Raw genomic sequence first — 21155 nt, forward strand, 5'->3', positions numbered from 1 at the left:
TCAAATGTGCTGTAACTTTTGTTCCAAATGGTTTTCAAGAGTCTTTCATGGCTTGCCAAGCAGAACTCAGCATGCTAAACTAGTTATATATAGTATTTGCATTGAAATATTAAGTCAATTTTATCATCAGCTTTCAGTGAAATTTTATTGCTTCTTTCTGCAGCTCTCACTGAAATAAGGCTAATTTTCAACTTTGTTCAAATGTGCTGTAACTTTTGTTCCAAATGGTTTTCAAGAGTCTTTCATGGCTTGCCAAGCAGAACTCAGCATGTTAAACTAGTTATATATAGTATTTGCATTGAAATCTTAAGTCAATTTTATCATCAGCTTTCAGTGAAATTTTATTGCTTCTTTCTGCAGCTCACTGAAATAAGGCTAATTTTCAACTTTGTTCAAATGTGCTGTAACTTTTGTTCCAAATGGTTTTCAAGAGTCTTTCATGGCTTGCCAAGCAGAACTCAGCATGCTAAACTAGTTATATATAGTATTTGCATTGAAATCTTAAGTCAATTTTATCATCAGCTTTCAGTAAAATTTTATTGCTTCTTTCTGCAGCTCTCACTGAAATAAGGCTAATTTTCAACTTTGTTCAAATGTGCTGTAACTTTTGTTCCAAATGGTTTTCAAGAGTCTTTCATGGCTTGCCAAGCAGAACTCAGCATGCTAAACTAGTTATATATAGTATTTGCATTGAAATCTTAAGTCAATTTTATCATCAGCTTTCAGTGAAATTGTATTGCTTCTTTCTGCAGCTCTCACTGAAATAAGGCTAATTTTCAACTTTGTTCAAATGTGCTGTAACTTTTGTTCCAAATGGTTTTCAAGAGTCTTTCATGGCTTGCCAAGCAGAACTCAGCATGCTAAACTAGTTATATATAGTATTTGCATTGAAATCTTAAGTCAATTTTATCATCAGCTTTCAGTGAAATTGAAACACTTGTACACTTGTACATAGTGTTTGTATTGAAATATTAAGAACTTTTTGGAAGCATTTTTCATTTGCCTTTGAAAAAAAAGAAGTTCCCCACAATATTCATCTCAAAAAAATTCTTCCTTCAGAAAAAAAAAATCGTAAAAAAATTCTTCCTATGTTAAAAAAAAATCTTCCTCTCAAAATGTAATCTTCCACCAAAAAGAAAAATTTTGCCCAAACTTTTTTTCCAAATGGTTTTCAAGTCTTTCACAGATTGCCAAGCTGAACTCAGGATGCCAAACAAGTTGTACATAGTGTTTGTATTGAAATATTAAGAAAACATATGCCATTGAAAAGAAAAAAGTTCCCCACAACAGTCACCTCAAAAAAATTCTTCCTTCAGAAAAAAAAAATCCGTAAAAAAATTCTTCCTATGTTAAAAAAAATCTTCATCTCAAAATATAATCTTCCACCAAAAAGAAAAATTTTGCTCAAATTTTTTTTCCAAATGGTTTTCTAGAGTCTTTCACAGCTTTCCAAGCTGAACTCAGGATGCCAAACAAGTTGTACATAGTGTTTGTATTGAAATATTAAGAACATTTTGGAAGCAGTTTTCATTTGCCTTTGAAAAAAAAAAAAGTTCCCTACAACAGTCACATCAAAAAAATTCTTCCTTCAGAAAAAAAAAAATCGTAAAAAAATTCTTCCTATGTTAAAAAAATGTTCCTCTCAAAATATAGTATTCCACCAAAAAGAAAAATTTCCTCTAACTTTTTTTCCAAATGGTTTTCAAGAGTCTTTCACAGCTTGCCAAGCTGAACTCTGGATGCCAAACAAGTTGTACATAGTGTTTGTATTGAAATATTAAGAAAACATATGCCATTGAAAAGAAAAAAGTTCCCCACAACAGTCACCTCAAAAAAATTCTTCCTTCAGAAAAAAAAAAATCGTAAAAAAATTCTTCCTATGTTAAAAAAAATCTTCCTCTCAAAATATAATCTTCCACCAAAAAGAAAAATGTTGCTAAAATTTTTTTTCCAAATGGTTTTCAAGAGTATTTCACAGCTTGCCAAGCTGAACTCAGGATTCCAAACATTGCAATAAGAAGAACGTTTCGATAGCAGTTTTCATATGCCATTGAAAAAAAAAAGTTCCCCACAACAGTCACCTCAAAAAAATTCTTCCTTCAGAAAAAAAAAATTCGTAAAAAAATTCTTCCTATGTTAAAAAAAATCTTCATCTCAAAATATAATCTTCCACCAAAAAGGAAAATTTTGCCCAAACTTTTTTTCCAAATGGTTTTCAAGAGTGTTTCACAGCTTGCCAAGCTGAACTCAGGATGCCAAACATTGCAATAAGAAGAACATTTCGGTAGCAGTTTTATATGCCATTGAAAAAAAAAAAAGTTCACCACAACAGTCACCTCAAAAAAATTCTTCCTTCAGAAAAAAAAAATCGTAAAAAAATTCTTCCTATGTTAAAAAAAATGTTCCTCTCAAAATATAATCTTCCACCAAAAAGGAAAATTTTGCCCAAACTTTTTTTCCAAATGGTTTTCAAGAGTGTTTCACAGCTTGCCAAGCTGAACTCAGGATGCCAAACATTGCAATAAGAAGAACATTTCGGTAGCAGTTTTCATATGCCATTGAAAAAAAAAAAAGTTCACCACAACAGTCACCTCAAAAAAATTCTTCCTTCAGAAAAAAAAAATCGTAAAAAAATTCTTCCTATGTTAAAAAAAATCTTCCTCTCAAAATATAATCTTCCACCAAAAAGGAAAATTTTGCCCAAACTTTTTTTCCAAATGGTTTTCAAGAGTGTTTCACAGCTTGCCAAGCTGAACTCAGGATGCCAAACATTGCAATAAGAAGAACGTTTCGATAGCAGTTTTCATATGCCATTGAAAAAAAAAAGTTCCCCACAACAGTCACCTCAAAAAAATTCTTCCTTCAGAAAAAAAAAAATTCGTAAAAAAAATTCTTCCTATGTTAAAAAAAATCTTCGTCTCAAAATAGTCTTCCACCAAAAAGAAAAATTTTGCTCAAACTTTTTTCCAAATGGTTTTCAAGAGTATTTCACAGCTTGCCAAGCTGAACTCAGGATTCCAAACAAGTTGTACTTTCAATTATTTGCATTGAAATATAAAGCAGATTTCAGAAGCAGTTTTCATTTGCCTTCAAAAAAAGAATTCCCACTGTCAACCGAAAAAATATTCTTCCTCCAAAAAAAACCAATGTCGATAAAAAAAATCTTTCTGTGATAAAAGAAATCTTCCTCTCAAAATATAATCTTCCACCAAAAAGAAAAATTTTGCTCAAACTTTTTTTCAGTTTTCAGTGAAATTTTATTGCTTCTTTCTCCAGCTCTCACTGAAATAAGGCTAATTTTCAACTTTGTTCAAATGTGCTGTAACTTTTGTTCCAAATGGTTTTCAAGAGTCTTTCATGGCTTGCCAAGCAGAACTCAGCATGCTAAACTAGTTATATATAGTATTTGCATTGAAATATTAAGTCAATTTTATCATCAGCTTTCAGTGAAATTTTATTGCTTCTTTCTGCAGCTCTCACTGAAATAAGCCTAATTTTCAACTTTGTTCAAATGTGCTGTAACTTTTGTTCCAAATGGTTTTCAAGAGTCTTTCATGGCTTGCCAAGCAGAACTCAGCATGCTAAACTAGTTATATATAGTATTTGCATTGAAATATTAAGTCAATTTTATCATCAGCTTTCAGTGAAATTTTATTGCTTCTTTCTGCAGCTCTCACTGAAATAAGGCTAATTTTCAACTTTGTTCAAATGTGCTGTAACTTTTGTTCCAAATGGTTTTCAAGAGTCTTTCATGGCTTGCCAAGCAGAACTCAGCATGCTAAACTAGTTATATATAGTATTTGCATTGAAATCTTAAGTCAATTTTATCATCAGCTTTCAGTGAAATTTTATTGCTTCTTTCTGCAGCTCTCACTGAAATAAGGCTAATTTTCAACTTTGTTCAAATGTGCTGTAACTTTTGTTCCAAATGGTTTTCAAGAGTCTTTCATGGCTTGCCAAGCAGAACTCAGCATGCTAAACTAGTTATATATAGTATTTGCATTGAAATATTAAGTCAATTTTATCATCAGCTCTCAGTGAAATTTTATTGCTTCTTTCTGCAGCTCTCACTGAAATAAGGCTAATTTTCAACTTTGTTCAAATGTGCTGTAACTTTTGTTCCAAATGGTTTTCAAGAGTCTTTCATGGCTTGCCAAGCAGAACTCAGCATGCTAAACTAGTTATATATAGTATTTGCATTGAAATCTTAAGTCAATTTTATCATCAGCTTTCAGTGAAATTGAAACACTTGTACACTTGTACATAGTGTTTGTATTGAAATATTAAGAACTTTTTGGAAGCATTTTTCATTTGCCTTTGAAAAAAAAGAAGTTCCCCACAATATTCATCTCAAAAAAATTCTTCCTTCAGAAAAAAAAAATCGTAAAAAAATTCTTCCTATGTTAAAAAAAAATCTTCCTCTCAAAATGTAATCTTCCACCAAAAAGAAAAATTTTGCCCAAACTTTTTTTCCAAATGGTTTTCAAGTCTTTCACAGATTGCCAAGCTGAACTCAGGATGCCAAACAAGTTGTACATAGTGTTTGTATTGAAATATTAAGAAAACATATGCCATTGAAAAGAAAAAAGTTCCCCACAACAGTCACCTCAAAAAAATTCTTCCTTCAGAAAAAAAAAATCCGTAAAAAAATTCTTCCTATGTTAAAAAAAATCTTCATCTCAAAATATAATCTTCCACCAAAAAGAAAAATTTTGCTCAAATTTTTTTTCCAAATGGTTTTCTAGAGTCTTTCACAGCTTGCCAAGCTGAACTCAGGATGCCAAACATTGCAAAAAAAGAAGAAAATTTCGGTAGCAGTTTTCATATGCCATTGAAAAAAAAAAAAAGTTCACCACAACAGTCACCTCAAAAAAATTCTTCCTTCAGAAAAAAAAAAATCGTAAAAAAATTCTTCCTATGTTAAAAAAAATCTTCCTCTCAAAATGTAATCTTCCACCAAAAAGAAAAATTTTGCCCAAACTTTTTTTTCAAATGGTTTTCAAGAGTCTTTCACAGATTGCCAAGCTGAACTCAGGATGCCAAACAAGTTGTACATAGTGTTTGTATTGAAATATTAAGAACACATATGCCATTGAAAAGAAGAAAGTTCCCCACAACAGTCACCTCAAAAAAATTCATCCTTGAGAAAAAAAAAAATTCGTAAAAAAAATTCTTCCTTTGTTAAAAAAAATCTTCCTCTCAAAATATAATCTTATACCAAAAAGAAAAATTTTGCTCAAACTTTTTTTCCAAATGGTTTTCAAGAGTCTTTCACAGCTTTCCAAGCTGAACTCAGGATGCCAAACAAGTTGTACATAGTGTTTGTATTGAAATATTAAGAACATTTTGGAAGCAGTTTTCATTTGCCTTTGAAAAAAAAAAAAGTTCCCTACAACAGTCACATCAAAAAAATTCTTCCTTCAGAAAAAAAAAATCGTAAAAAAATTCTTCCTATGTTAAAAAAATGTTCCTCTCAAAATATAGTATTCCACCAAAAAGAAAAATTTCCTCTAACTTTTTTTCCAAATGGTTTTCAAGAGTCTTTCACAGCTTGCCAAGCTGAACTCTGGATGCCAAACAAGTTGTACATAGTGTTTGTATTGAAATATTAAGAAAACATATGCCATTGAAAAGAAAAAAGTTCCCCACAACAGTCACCTCAAAAAAATTCTTCCTTCAGAAAAAAAAAAATCGTAAAAAAATTCTTCCTATGTTAAAAAAAATCTTCCTCTCAAAATATAATCTTCCACCAAAAAGAAAAATGTTGCTAAAATTTTTTTTCCAAATGGTTTTCAAGAGTATTTCACAGCTTGCCAAGCTGAACTCAGGATTCCAAACATTGCAATAAGAAGAACGTTTCGATAGCAGTTTTCATATGCCATTGAAAAAAAAAAGTTCCCCACAACAGTCACCTCAAAAAAATTCTTCCTTCAGAAAAAAAAAATTCGTAAAAAAATTCTTCCTATGTTAAAAAAAATCTTCATCTCAAAATATAATCTTCCACCAAAAAGGAAAATTTTGCCCAAACTTTTTTTCCAAATGGTTTTCAAGAGTGTTTCACAGCTTGCCAAGCTGAACTCAGGATGCCAAACATTGCAATAAGAAGAACATTTCGGTAGCAGTTTTATATGCCATTGAAAAAAAAAAAGTTCACCACAACAGTCACCTCAAAAAAATTCTTCCTTCAGAAAAAAAAAATCGTAAAAAAATTCTTCCTATGTTAAAAAAAATGTTCCTCTCAAAATATAATCTTCCACCAAAAAGGTAAATTTTGCCCAAACTTTTTTTCCAAATGGTTTTCAAGAGTGTTTCACAGCTTGCCAAGCTGAACTCAGGATGCCAAACATTGCAATAAGAAGAACATTTCGGTAGCAGTTTTCATATGCCATTGAAAAAAAAAAAGTTCACCACAACAGTCACCTCAAAAAAATTCTTCCTTCAGAAAAAAAAAATCGTAAAAAAATTCTTCCTATGTTAAAAAAAATCTTCCTCTCAAAATATAATCTTCCACCAAAAAGGAAAATTTTGCCCAAACTTTTTTTCCAAATGGTTTTCAAGAGTGTTTCACAGCTTGCCAAGCTGAACTCAGGATGCCAAACATTGCAATAAGAAGAACGTTTCGATAGCAGTTTTCATATGCCATTGAAAAAAAAAAGTTCCCCACAACAGTCACCTCAAAAAAATTCTTCCTTCAGAAAAAAAAAAATTCGTAAAAAAAATTCTTCCTATGTTAAAAAAAATCTTCGTCTCAAAATAGTCTTCCACCAAAAAGAAAAATTTTGCTCAAACTTTTTTCCAAATGGTTTTCAAGAGTATTTCACAGCTTGCCAAGCTGAACTCAGGATTCCAAACAAGTTGTACTTTCAATTATTTGCATTGAAATATAAAGCAGATTTCAGAAGCAGTTTTCATTTGCCTTCAAAAAAAGAATTCCCACTGTCAACCGAAAAAATATTCTTCCTCCAAAAAAAACCAATGTCGATAAAAAAAATCTTTCTGTGATAAAAGAAATCTTCCTCTCAAAATATAATCTTCCACCAAAAAGAAAAATTTTGCTCAAACTTTTTTTCAGTTTTCAGTGAAATTTTATTGCTTCTTTCTGCAGCTCTCACTGAAATAAGGCTAATTTTCAACTTTGTTCAAATGTGCTGTAACTTTTGTTCCAAATGGTTTTCAAGAGTCTTTCATGGCTTGCCAAGCAGAACTCAGCATGCTAAACTAGTTATATATAGTATTTGCATTGAAATATTAAGTCAATTTTATCATCAGCTTTCAGTGAAATTTTATTGCTTCTTTCTGCAGCTCTCACTGAAATAAGCCTAATTTTCAACTTTGTTCAAATGTGCTGTAACTTTTGTTCCAAATGGTTTTCAAGAGTCTTTCATGGCTTGCCAAGCAGAACTCAGCATGCTAAACTAGTTATATATAGTATTTGCATTGAAATATTAAGTCAATTTTATCATCAGCTTTCAGTGAAATTTTATTGCTTCTTTCTGCAGCTCTCACTGAAATAAGGCTAATTTTCAACTTTGTTCAAATGTGCTGTAACTTTTGTTCCAAATGGTTTTCAAGAGTCTTTCATGGCTTGCCAAGCAGAACTTAGCATGCTAAACTAGTTATATATAGTATTTGCATTGAAATATTAAGTCAATTTTATCATCAGCTTTCAGTGAAATTTTATTGCTTCTTTTTGCAGCTCTCACTGAAATAAGGCTAATTTTCAACTTTGTTCAAATGTGCTGTAACTTTTGTTCCAAATGGTTTTCAAGAGTCTTTCATGGCTTGCCAAGCAGAACTCAGCATGCTAAACTAGTTATATATAGTATTTGCATTGAAATATTAAGTCAATTTTATCATCAGCTTTCAGTGAAATTTTATTGCTTCTTTCTGCAGCTCTCACTGAAATAAGGCTAATTTTCAACTTTGTTCAAATGTGCTGTAACTTTTGTTCCAAATGGTTTTCAAGAGTCTTTCATGGCTTGCCAAGCAGAACTCAGCATGCTAAACTAGTTATATATAGTATTTGCATTGAAATCTTAAGTCAATTTTATCATCAGCTTTCAGTGAAATTTTATTGCTTCTTTCTGCAGCTCTCACTGAAATAAGGCTAATTTTCAACTTTGTTCAAATGTGCTGTAACTTTTGTTCCAAATGGTTTTCAAGAGTCTTTCATGGCTTGCCAAGCAGAACTCAGCATGCTAAACTAGTTATATATAGTATTTGCATTGAAATATTAAGTCAATTTTATCATCAGCTTTCAGTGAAATTTTATTGCTTCTTTCTGCAGCTCTCACTGAAATAAGGCTAATTTTCAACTTTGTTCAAATGTGCTGTAACTTTTGTTCCAAATGGTTTTCAAGAGTCTTTCATGGCTTGCCAAGCAGAACTCAGCATGCTAAACTAGTTATATATAGTATTTGCATTGAAATCTTAAGTCAATTTTATCATCAGCTTTCAGTGAAATTTTATTGCTTCTTTCTGCAGCTCTCACTGAAATAAGGCTAATTTTCAACTTTGTTCAAATGTGCTGTAACTTTTGTTCCAAATGGTTTTCAAGAGTCTTTCATGGCTTGCCAAGCAGAACTCAGCATGCTAAACTAGTTATATATAGTATTTGCATTGAAATATTAAGTCAATTTTATCATCAGCTCTCAGTGAAATTTTATTGCTTCTTTCTGCAGCTCTCACTGAAATAAGGCTAATTTTCAACTTTGTTCAAATGTGCTGTAACTTTTGTTCCAAATGGTTTTCAAGAGTCTTTCATGGCTTGCCAAGCAGAACTCAGCATGCTAAACTAGTTATATATAGTATTTGCATTGAAATCTTAAGTCAATTTTATCATCAGCTTTCAGTGAAATTTTATTGCTTCTTTCTGCAGCTCTCACTGAAATAAGGCTAATTTTCAACTTTGTTCAAATGTGCTGTAACTTTTGTTCCAAATGGTTTTCAAGAGTCTTTCATGGCTTGCCAAGCAGAACTCAGCATGCTAAACTAGTTATATATAGTATTTGCATTGAAATATTAAGTCAATTTTATCATCAGCTCTCAGTGAAATTTTATTGCTTCTTTCTGCAGCTCTCACTGAAATAAGGCTAATTTTCAACTTTGTTCAAATGTGCTGTAACTTTTGTTCCAAATGGTTTTCAAGAGTCTTTCATGGCTTGCCAAGCAGAACTCAGCATGCTAAACTAGTTATATATAGTATTTGCATTGAAATCTTAAGTCAATTTTATCATCAGCTTTCAGTGAAATTGAAACACTTGTACACTTGTACATAGTGTTTGTATTGAAATATTAAGAACTTTTTGGAAGCATTTTTCATTTGCCTTTGAAAAAAAAGAAGTTCCCCACAATATTCATCTCAAAAAAATTCTTCCTTCAGAAAAAAAAAATCGTAAAAAAATTCTTCCTATGTTAAAAAAAAATCTTCCTCTCAAAATGTAATCTTCCACCAAAAAGAAAAATTTTGCCCAAACTTTTTTTCCAAATGGTTTTCAAGTCTTTCACAGATTGCCAAGCTGAACTCAGGATGCCAAACAAGTTGTACATAGTGTTTGTATTGAAATATTAAGAAAACATATGCCATTGAAAAGAAAAAAGTTCCCCACAACAGTCACCTCAAAAAAATTCTTCCTTCAGAAAAAAAAAATCCGTAAAAAAATTCTTCCTATGTTAAAAAAAATCTTCATCTCAAAATATAATCTTCCACCAAAAAGAAAAATTTTGCTCAAATTTTTTTTCCAAATGGTTTTCTAGAGTCTTTCACAGCTTGCCAAGCTGAACTCAGGATGCCAAACATTGCAAAAAAAGAAGAAAATTTCGGTAGCAGTTTTCATATGCCATTGAAAAAAAAAAAAAGTTCACCACAACAGTCACCTCAAAAAAATTCTTCCTTCAGAAAAAAAAAAATCGTAAAAAAATTCTTCCTATGTTAAAAAAAATCTTCCTCTCAAAATGTAATCTTCCACCAAAAAGAAAAATTTTGCCCAAACTTTTTTTTCAAATGGTTTTCAAGAGTCTTTCACAGATTGCCAAGCTGAACTCAGGATGCCAAACAAGTTGTACATAGTGTTTGTATTGAAATATTAAGAACACATATGCCATTGAAAAGAAGAAAGTTCCCCACAACAGTCACCTCAAAAAAATTCATCCTTGAGAAAAAAAAAAATTCGTAAAAAAAATTCTTCCTTTGTTAAAAAAAATCTTCCTCTCAAAATATAATCTTATACCAAAAAGAAAAATTTTGCTCAAACTTTTTTTCCAAATGGTTTTCAAGAGTCTTTCACAGCTTTCCAAGCTGAACTCAGGATGCCAAACAAGTTGTACATAGTGTTTGTATTGAAATATTAAGAACATTTTGGAAGCAGTTTTCATTTGCCTTTGAAAAAAAAAAAAGTTCCCTACAACAGTCACATCAAAAAAATTCTTCCTTCAGAAAAAAAAAATCGTAAAAAAATTCTTCCTATGTTAAAAAAATGTTCCTCTCAAAATATAGTATTCCACCAAAAAGAAAAATTTCCTCTAACTTTTTTTCCAAATGGTTTTCAAGAGTCTTTCACAGCTTGCCAAGCTGAACTCTGGATGCCAAACAAGTTGTACATAGTGTTTGTATTGAAATATTAAGAAAACATATGCCATTGAAAAGAAAAAAGTTCCCCACAACAGTCACCTCAAAAAAATTCTTCCTTCAGAAAAAAAAAAATCGTAAAAAAATTCTTCCTATGTTAAAAAAAATCTTCCTCTCAAAATATAATCTTCCACCAAAAAGAAAAATGTTGCTAAAATTTTTTTTCCAAATGGTTTTCAAGAGTATTTCACAGCTTGCCAAGCTGAACTCAGGATTCCAAACATTGCAATAAGAAGAACGTTTCGATAGCAGTTTTCATATGCCATTGAAAAAAAAAAGTTCCCCACAACAGTCACCTCAAAAAAATTCTTCCTTCAGAAAAAAAAAATTCGTAAAAAAATTCTTCCTATGTTAAAAAAAATCTTCATCTCAAAATATAATCTTCCACCAAAAAGGAAAATTTTGCCCAAACTTTTTTTCCAAATGGTTTTCAAGAGTGTTTCACAGCTTGCCAAGCTGAACTCAGGATGCCAAACATTGCAATAAGAAGAACATTTCGGTAGCAGTTTTATATGCCATTGAAAAAAAAAAAAGTTCACCACAACAGTCACCTCAAAAAAATTCTTCCTTCAGAAAAAAAAAATCGTAAAAAAATTCTTCCTATGTTAAAAAAAATGTTCCTCTCAAAATATAATCTTCCACCAAAAAGGAAAATTTTGCCCAAACTTTTTTTCCAAATGGTTTTCAAGAGTGTTTCACAGCTTGCCAAGCTGAACTCAGGATGCCAAACATTGCAATAAGAAGAACATTTCGGTAGCAGTTTTCATATGCCATTGAAAAAAAAAAAAGTTCACCACAACAGTCACCTCAAAAAAATTCTTCCTTCAGAAAAAAAAAATCGTAAAAAAATTCTTCCTATGTTAAAAAAAATCTTCCTCTCAAAATATAATCTTCCACCAAAAAGGAAAATTTTGCCCAAACTTTTTTTCCAAATGGTTTTCAAGAGTGTTTCACAGCTTGCCAAGCTGAACTCAGGATGCCAAACATTGCAATAAGAAGAACGTTTCGATAGCAGTTTTCATATGCCATTGAAAAAAAAAAGTTCCCCACAACAGTCACCTCAAAAAAATTCTTCCTTCAGAAAAAAAAAAATTCGTAAAAAAAATTCTTCCTATGTTAAAAAAAATCTTCGTCTCAAAATAGTCTTCCACCAAAAAGAAAAATTTTGCTCAAACTTTTTTCCAAATGGTTTTCAAGAGTATTTCACAGCTTGCCAAGCTGAACTCAGGATTCCAAACAAGTTGTACTTTCAATTATTTGCATTGAAATATAAAGCAGATTTCAGAAGCAGTTTTCATTTCAGCATGCTAAACTAGTTATATATAGTATTTGCATTGAAATATTAAGTCAATTTTATCATCAGCTTTCAGTGAAATTTTATTGCTTCTTTCTGCAGCTCTCACTGAAATAAGGCTAATTTTCAACTTTGTTCAAATGTGCTGTAACTTTTGTTCCAAATGGTTTTCAAGAGTCTTTCATGGCTTGCCAAGCAGAACTCAGCATGCTAAACTAGTTATATATAGTATTTGCATTGAAATATTAAGTCAATTTTATCATCAGCTTTCAGTGAAATTTTATTGCTTCTTTTTGCAGCTCTCACTGAAATAAGGCTAATTTTCAACTTTGTTCAAATGTGCTGTAACTTTTGTTCCAAATGGTTTTCAAGAGTCTTTCATGGCTTGCCAAGCAGAACTCAGCATGCTAAACTAGTTATATATAGTATTTGCATTGAAATATTAAGTCAATTTTATCATCAGCTTTCAGTGAAATTTTATTGCTTCTTTCTGCAGCTCTCACTGAAATAAGGCTAATTTTCAACTTTGTTCAAATGTGCTGTAACTTTTGTTCCAAATGGTTTTCAAGAGTCTTTCATGGCTTGCCAAGCAGAACTCAGCATGCTAAACTAGTTATATATAGTATTTGCATTGAAATCTTAAGTCAATTTTATCATCAGCTTTCAGTGAAATTTTATTGCTTCTTTCTGCAGCTCTCACTGAAATAAGGCTAATTTTCAACTTTGTTCAAATGTGCTGTAACTTTTGTTCCAAATGGTTTTCAAGAGTCTTTCATGGCTTGCCAAGCAGAACTCAGCATGCTAAACTAGTTATATATAGTATTTGCATTGAAATCTTAAGTCAATTTTATCATCAGCTTTCAGTGAAATTTTATTGCTTCTTTCTGCAGCTCTCACTGAAATAAGGCTAATTTTCAACTTTGTTCAAATGTGCTGTAACTTTTGTTCCAAATGGTTTTCAAGAGTCTTTCATGGCTTGCCAAGCAGAACTCAGCATGCTAAACTAGTTATATATAGTATTTGCATTGAAATATTAAGTCAATTTTATCATCAGCTCTCAGTGAAATTTTATTGCTTCTTTCTGCAGCTCTCACTGAAATAAGGCTAATTTTCAACTTTGTTCAAATGTGCTGTAACTTTTGTTCCAAATGGTTTTCAAGAGTCTTTCATGGCTTGCCAAGCAGAACTCAGCATGCTAAACTAGTTATATATAGTATTTGCATTGAAATCTTAAGTCAATTTTATCATCAGCTTTCAGTGAAATTGAAACACTTGTACACTTGTACATAGTGTTTGTATTGAAATATTAAGAACTTTTTGGAAGCATTTTTCATTTGCCTTTGAAAAAAAAGAAGTTCCCCACAATATTCATCTCAAAAAAATTCTTCCTTCAGAAAAAAAAAATCGTAAAAAAATTCTTCCTATGTTAAAAAAAAATCTTCCTCTCAAAATGTAATCTTCCACCAAAAAGAAAAATTTTGCCCAAACTTTTTTTCCAAATGGTTTTCAAGTCTTTCACAGATTGCCAAGCTGAACTCAGGATGCCAAACAAGTTGTACATAGTGTTTGTATTGAAATATTAAGAAAACATATGCCATTGAAAAGAAAAAAGTTCCCCACAACAGTCACCTCAAAAAAATTCTTCCTTCAGAAAAAAAAAATCCGTAAAAAAATTCTTCCTATGTTAAAAAAAATCTTCATCTCAAAATATAATCTTCCACCAAAAAGAAAAATTTTGCTCAAATTTTTTTTCCAAATGGTTTTCTAGAGTCTTTCACAGCTTGCCAAGCTGAACTCAGGATGCCAAACATTGCAAAAAAAGAAGAAAATTTCGGTAGCAGTTTTCATATGCCATTGAAAAAAAAAAAAAGTTCACCACAACAGTCACCTCAAAAAAATTCTTCCTTCAGAAAAAAAAAAATCGTAAAAAAATTCTTCCTATGTTAAAAAAAATCTTCCTCTCAAAATGTAATCTTCCACCAAAAAGAAAAATTTTGCCCAAACTTTTTTTTCAAATGGTTTTCAAGAGTCTTTCACAGATTGCCAAGCTGAACTCAGGATGCCAAACAAGTTGTACATAGTGTTTGTATTGAAATATTAAGAACACATATGCCATTGAAAAGAAGAAAGTTCCCCACAACAGTCACCTCAAAAAAATTCATCCTTGAGAAAAAAAAAAATTCGTAAAAAAAATTCTTCCTTTGTTAAAAAAAATCTTCCTCTCAAAATATAATCTTATACCAAAAAGAAAAATTTTGCTCAAACTTTTTTTCCAAATGGTTTTCAAGAGTCTTTCACAGCTTTCCAAGCTGAACTCAGGATGCCAAACAAGTTGTACATAGTGTTTGTATTGAAATATTAAGAACATTTTGGAAGCAGTTTTCATTTGCCTTTGAAAAAAAAAAAAGTTCCCTACAACAGTCACATCAAAAAAATTCTTCCTTCAGAAAAAAAAAATCGTAAAAAAATTCTTCCTATGTTAAAAAAATGTTCCTCTCAAAATATAGTATTCCACCAAAAAGAAAAATTTCCTCTAACTTTTTTTCCAAATGGTTTTCAAGAGTCTTTCACAGCTTGCCAAGCTGAACTCTGGATGCCAAACAAGTTGTACATAGTGTTTGTATTGAAATATTAAGAAAACATATGCCATTGAAAAGAAAAAAGTTCCCCACAACAGTCACCTCAAAAAAATTCTTCCTTCAGAAAAAAAAAAATCGTAAAAAAATTCTTCCTATGTTAAAAAAAATCTTCCTCTCAAAATATAATCTTCCACCAAAAAGAAAAATGTTGCTAAAATTTTTTTTCCAAATGGTTTTCAAGAGTATTTCACAGCTTGCCAAGCTGAACTCAGGATTCCAAACATTGCAATAAGAAGAACGTTTCGATAGCAGTTTTCATATGCCATTGAAAAAAAAAAGTTCCCCACAACAGTCACCTCAAAAAAATTCTTCCTTCAGAAAAAAAAAATTCGTAAAAAAATTCTTCCTATGTTAAAAAAAATCTTCATCTCAAAATATAATCTTCCACCAAAAAGGAAAATTTTGCCCAAACTTTTTTTCCAAATGGTTTTCAAGAGTGTTTCACAGCTTGCCAAGCTGAACTCAGGATGCCAAACATTGCAATAAGAAGAACATTTCGGTAGCAGTTTTATATGCCATTGAAAAAAAAAAAAGTTCACCACAACAGTCACCTCAAAAAAATTCTTCCTTCAGAAAAAAAAAATCGTAAAAAAATTCTTCCTATGTTAAAAAAAATGTTCCTCTCAAAATATAATCTTCCACCAAAAAGGAAAATTTTGCCCAAACTTTTTTTCCAAATGGTTTTCAAGAGTGTTTCACAGCTTGCCAAGCTGAACTCAGGATGCCAAACATTGCAATAAGAAGAACATTTCGGTAGCAGTTTTCATATGCCATTGAAAAAAAAAAAAGTTCACCACAACAGTCACCTCAAAAAAATTCTTCCTTCAGAAAAAAAAAATCGTAAAAAAATTCTTCCTATGTTAAAAAAAATCTTCCTCTCAAAATATAATCTTCCACCAAAAAGGAAAATTTTGCCCAAACTTTTTTTCCAAATGGTTTTCAAGAGTGTTTCACAGCTTGCCAAGCTGAACTCAGGATGCCAAACATTGCAATAAGAAGAACATTTCGGTAGCAGTTTTCATATGCCATTGAAAAAAAAAAAAGTTCACCACAACAGTCACCTCAAAAAAATTCTTCCTTCAGAAAAAAAAAATCGTAAAAAAATTCTTCCTATGTTAAAAAAAATCTTCCTCTCAAAATATAATCTTCCACCAAAAAGGAAAATTTTGCCCAAACTTTTTTTCCAAATGGTTTTCAAGAGTGTTTCACAGCTTGCCAAGCTGAACTCAGGATGCCAAACATTGCAATAAGAAGAACGTTTCGATAGCAGTTTTCATATGCCATTGAAAAAAAAAAGTTCCCCACAACAGTCACCTCAAAAAAATTCTTCCTTCAGAAAAAAAAAAATTCGTAAAAAAAATTCTTCCTATGTTAAAAAAAATCTTCGTCTCAAAATAGTCTTCCACCAAAAAGAAAAATTTTGCTCAAACTTTTTTCCAAATGGTTTTCAAGAGTATTTCACAGCTTGCCAAGCTGAACTCAGGATTCCAAACAAGTTGTACTTTCAATTATTTGCATTGAAATATAAAGCAGATTTCAGAAGCAGTTTTCATTTGCCTTCAAAAAAAGAATTCCCACTGTCAACCGAAAAAATATTCTTCCTCCAAAAAAAACCAATGTCGATAAAAAAAATCTTTCTGTGATAAAAGAAATCTTCCTCTCAAAATATAATCTTCCACCAAAAAGAAAAATTTTGCTCAAACTTTTTTTCAGTTTTCAGTGAAATTTTATTGCTTCTTTCTGCAGCTCTCACTGAAATAAGGCTAATTTTCAACTTTGTTCAAATGTGCTGTAACTTTTGTTCCAAATGGTTTTCAAGAGTCTTTCATGGCTTGCCAAGCAGAACTCAGCATGCTAAACTAGTTATATATAGTATTTGCATTGAAATATTAAGTCAATTTTATCATCAGCTTTCAGTGAAATTTTATTGCTTCTTTCTGCAGCTCTCACTGAAATAAGCCTAATTTTCAACTTTGTTCAAATGTGCTGTAACTTTTGTTCCAAATGGTTTTCAAGAGTCTTTCATGGCTTGCCAAGCAGAACTCAGCATGCTAAACTAGTTATATATAGTATTTGCATTGAAATATTAAGTCAATTTTATCATCAGCTTTCAGTGAAATTTTATTGCTTCTTTTTGCAGCTCTCACTGAAATAAGGCTAATTTTCAACTTTGTTCAAATGTGCTGTAACTTTTGTTCCAAATGGTTTTCAAGAGTCTTTCATGGCTTGCCAAGCAGAACTCAGCATGCTAAACTAGTTATATATAGTATTTGCATTGAAATATTAAGTCAATTTTATCATCAGCTTTCAGTGAAATTTTATTGCTTCTTTCTGCAGCTCTCACTGAAATAAGGCTAATTTTCAACTTTGTTCAAATGTGCTGTAACTTTTGTTCCAAATGGTTTTCAAGAGTCTTTCATGGCTTGCCAAGCAGAACTCAGCATGCTAAACTAGTTATATATAGTATTTGCATTGAAATCTTAAGTCAATTTTATCATCAGCTTTCAGTGAAATTTTATTGCTTCTTTCTGCAGCTCTCACTGAAATAAGGCTAATTTTCAACTTTGTTCAAATGTGCTGTAACTTTTGTTCCAAATGGTTTTCAAGAGTCTTTCATGGCTTGCCAAGCAGAACTCAGCATGCTAAACTAGTTATATATAGTATTTGCATTGAAATATTAAGTCAATTTTATCATCAGCTCTCAGTGAAATTTTATTGCTTCTTTCTGCAGCTCTCACTGAAATAAGGCTAATTTTCAACTTTGTTCAAATGTGCTGTAACTTTTGTTCCAAATGGTTTTCAAGAGTCTTTCATGGCTTGCCAAGCAGAACTCAGCATGCTAAACTAGTTATATATAGTATTTGCATTGAAATATTAAGTCAATTTTATCATCAGCTTTCAGTGAAATTTTATTGCTTCTTTCTGCAGCTCTCACTGAAATAAGGCTAATTTTCAACTTTGTTCAAATGTGCTGTAACTTTTGTTCCAAATGGTTTTCAAGAGTCTTTCATGGCTTGCCAAGCAGAACTCAGCATGCTAAACTAGTTATATATAGTATTTGCATTGAAATATTAAGTCAATTTTATCATCAGCTTTCAGTGAAATTTTATTGCTTCTTTTTGCAGCTCTCACTGAAATAAGGCTAATTTTCAACTTTGTTCAAATGTGCTGTAACTTTTGTTCCAAATGGTTTTCAAGAGTCTTTCATGGCTTGCCAAGCAGAACTCAGCATGCTAAACTAGTTATATATAGTATTTGCATTGAAATCTTAAGTCAATTTTATCATCAGCTTTCAGTGAAATTTTATTGCTTCTTTCTGCAGCTCTCACTGAAATAAGGCTAATTTTCAACTTTGTTCAAATGTGCTGTAACTTTTGTTCCAAATGGTTTTCAAGAGTCTTTCATGGCTTGCCAAGCAGAACTCAGCATGCCAAACTAGTTATATATAGTATTTGCATTGAAATCTTAAGTCAATTTTATCATCAGCTTTCAGTGAAATTTTATTGCTTCTTTCTGCAGCTCTCACTGAAATAAGGCTAATTTTCAACTTTGTTCAAATGTGCTGTAACTTTTGTTCCAAATGGTTTTCAAGAGTCTTTCATGGCTTGCCAAGCAGAACTCAGCATGCTAAACTAGTTATATATAGTATTTGCATTGAAATCTTAAGTCAATTTTATCATCAGCTTTCAGTGAAATTTTATTGCTTCTTTCTGCAGCTCTCACTGAAATAAGGCTAATTTTCAACTTTGTTCAAATGTGCTGTAACTTTTGTTCCAAATGGTTTTCAAGAGTCTTTCATGGCTTGCCAAGCAGAACTCAGCATGCTAAACTAGTTATATATAGTATTTGCATTGAAATATTAAGTCAATTTTATCATCAGCTTTCAGTGAAATTTTATTGCTTCTTTTTGCAGCTCTCACTGAAATAAGGCTAATTTTCAACTTTGTTCAAATGTGCTGTAACTTTTGTTCCAAATGGTTTTCAAGAGTCTTTCATGGCTTGCCAAGCAGAACTCAGCATGCTAAACTAGTTATATATAGTATTTGCATTGAAATCTTCAGTCAATTTTATCATCAGCTTTCAGTGAAATTTTAATGCTTCTTTCTGCAGCTCTCACTGAAATAAGGCTAATTTTCAACTTTGTTCAAATGTGCTGTAACTTTTGTTCCAAATGGTTTTCAAGAGTCTTTCATGGCTTGCCAAGCAGAACTCAGCATGCCAAACTAGTTATATATAGTATTTGCATTGAAATCTTAAGTCAATTTTATCATCAGCTTTCAGTGAAATTTTATTGCTTCTTTCTGCAGCTCTCACTGAAATAAGGCTAATTTTCAACTTTGTTCAAATGTGCTGTAACTTTTGTTCCAAATGGTTTTCAAAAGTCTTTCATGGCTTGCCAAGCAGAACTCAGCATGCTAAACTAGTTATATATAGTATTTGCATTGAAATCTTCAGTCAATTTTATCATCAGCTTTCAGTGAAATTTTAATGCTTCTTTCTGCAGCTCTCACTGAAATAAGGCTAATTTTCAACTTTGTTCAAATGTGCTGTAACTTTTGTTCCAAATGGTTTTCAAGAGTCTTTCATGGCTTGCCAAGCAGAACTCAGCATGCTAAACTAGTTATATATAGTATTTGCATTGAAATATTAAGTCAATTTTATCATCAGCTTTCAGTGAAATTTTATTGCTTCTTTCTGCAGCTCTCACTGAAATAAGGCTAATTTTCAACTTTGTTCAAATGTGCTGTAACTTTTGTTCCAAATGGTTTTCAAGAGTCTTTCATGGCTTGCCAAGCAGAACTCAGCATGCTAAACTAGTTATATATAGTATTTGCATTGAAATATTAAGTCAATTTTATCATCAGCTTTCAGTGAAATTTTATTGCTTCTTTTTGCAGCTCTCACTGAAATAAGGCTAATTTTCAACTTTGTTCAAATGTGCTGTAACTTTTGTTCCAAATGGTTTTCAAGAGTCTTTCATGGCTTGCCAAGCAGAACTCAGCATGCTAAACTAGTTATATATAGTATTTGCATTGAAATCTTAAGTCAATTTTATCATCAGCTTTCAGTGAAATTTTATTGCTTCTTTCTGCAGCTCTCACTGAAATAAGGCTAATTTTCAACTTTGTTCAAATGTGCTGTAACTTTTGTTCCAAATGGTTTTCAAGAGTCTTTCATGGCTTGCCAAGCAGAACTCAGCATGCCAAACTAGTTATATATAGTATTTGCATTGAAATCTTAAGTCAATTTTATCATCAGCTTTCAGTGAAATTTTATTGCTTCTTTCTGCAGCTCTCACTGAAATAAGGCTAATTTTCAACTTTGTTCAAATGTGCTGTAACTTTTGTTCCAAATGGTTTTCAAGAGTCTTTCATGGCTTGCCAAGCAGAACTCAGCATGCTAAACTAGTTATATATAGTATTTGCATTGAAATCTTAAGTCAATTTTATCATCAGCTTTCAGTGAAATTTTATTGCTTCTTTCTGCAGCTCTCACTGAAATAAGGCTAATTTTCAACTTTGTTCAAATGTGCTGTAACTTTTGTTCCAAATGGTTTTCAAGAGTCTTTCATGGCTTGCCAAGCAGAACTCAGCATGCTAAACTAGTTATATATAGTATTTGCATTGAAATATTAAGTCAATTTTATCATCAGCTTTCAGTGAAATTTTATTGCTTCTTTTTGCAGCTCTCACTGAAATAAGGCTAATTTTCAACTTTGTTCAAATGTGCTGTAACTTTTGTTCCAAATGGTTTTCAAGAGTCTTTCATGGCTTGCCAAGCAGAACTCAGCATGCTAAACTAGTTATATATAGTATTTGCATTGAAATCTTCAGTCAATTTTATCATCAGCTTTCAGTGAAATTTTAATGCTTCTTTCTGCAGCTCTCACTGAAATAAGGCTAATTTTCAACTTTGTTCAAATGTGCTGTAACTTTTGTTCCAAATGGTTTTCAAGAGTCTTTCATGGCTTGCCAAGCAGAACTCAGCATGCCAAACTAGTTATATATAGTATTTGCATTGAAATCTTAAGTCAATTTTATCATCAGCTTTCAGTGAAATTTTATTGCTTCTTTCTGCAGCTCTCACTGAAATAAGGCTAATTTTCAACTTTGTTCAAATGTGCTGTAACTTTTGTTCCAAATGGTTTTCAAAAGTCTTTCATGGCTTGCCAAGCAGAACTCAGCATGCTAAACTAGTTATATATAGTATTTGCATTGAAATCTTCAGTCAATTTTATCATCAGCTTTCAGTGAAATTTTAATGCTTCTTTCTGCAGCTCTCACTGAAATAAGGCTAATTTTCAACTTTGTTCAAATGTGCTGTAACTTTTGTTCCAAATGGTTTTCAAGAGTCTTTCATGGCTTGCCAAGCAGAACTCAGCATGCTAAACTAGTTATATATAGTATTTGCATTGAAATATTAAGTCAATTTTATCATCAGCTTTCAGTGAAATTTTATTGCTTCTTTCTGCAGCTCTCACTGAAATAAGGCTAATTTTCAACTTTGTTCAAATGTGCTGTAACTTTTGTTCCAAATGGTTTTCAAGAGTCTTTCATGGCTTGCCAAGCAGAACTCAGCATGCTAAACTAGTTAT

This window comes from Ammodytes marinus, assembly GCF_949987685.1.
Source record: "Ammodytes marinus genome assembly, chromosome: 1".
Lineage (NCBI taxonomy): Eukaryota > Metazoa > Chordata > Actinopteri > Uranoscopiformes > Ammodytidae > Ammodytes > Ammodytes marinus.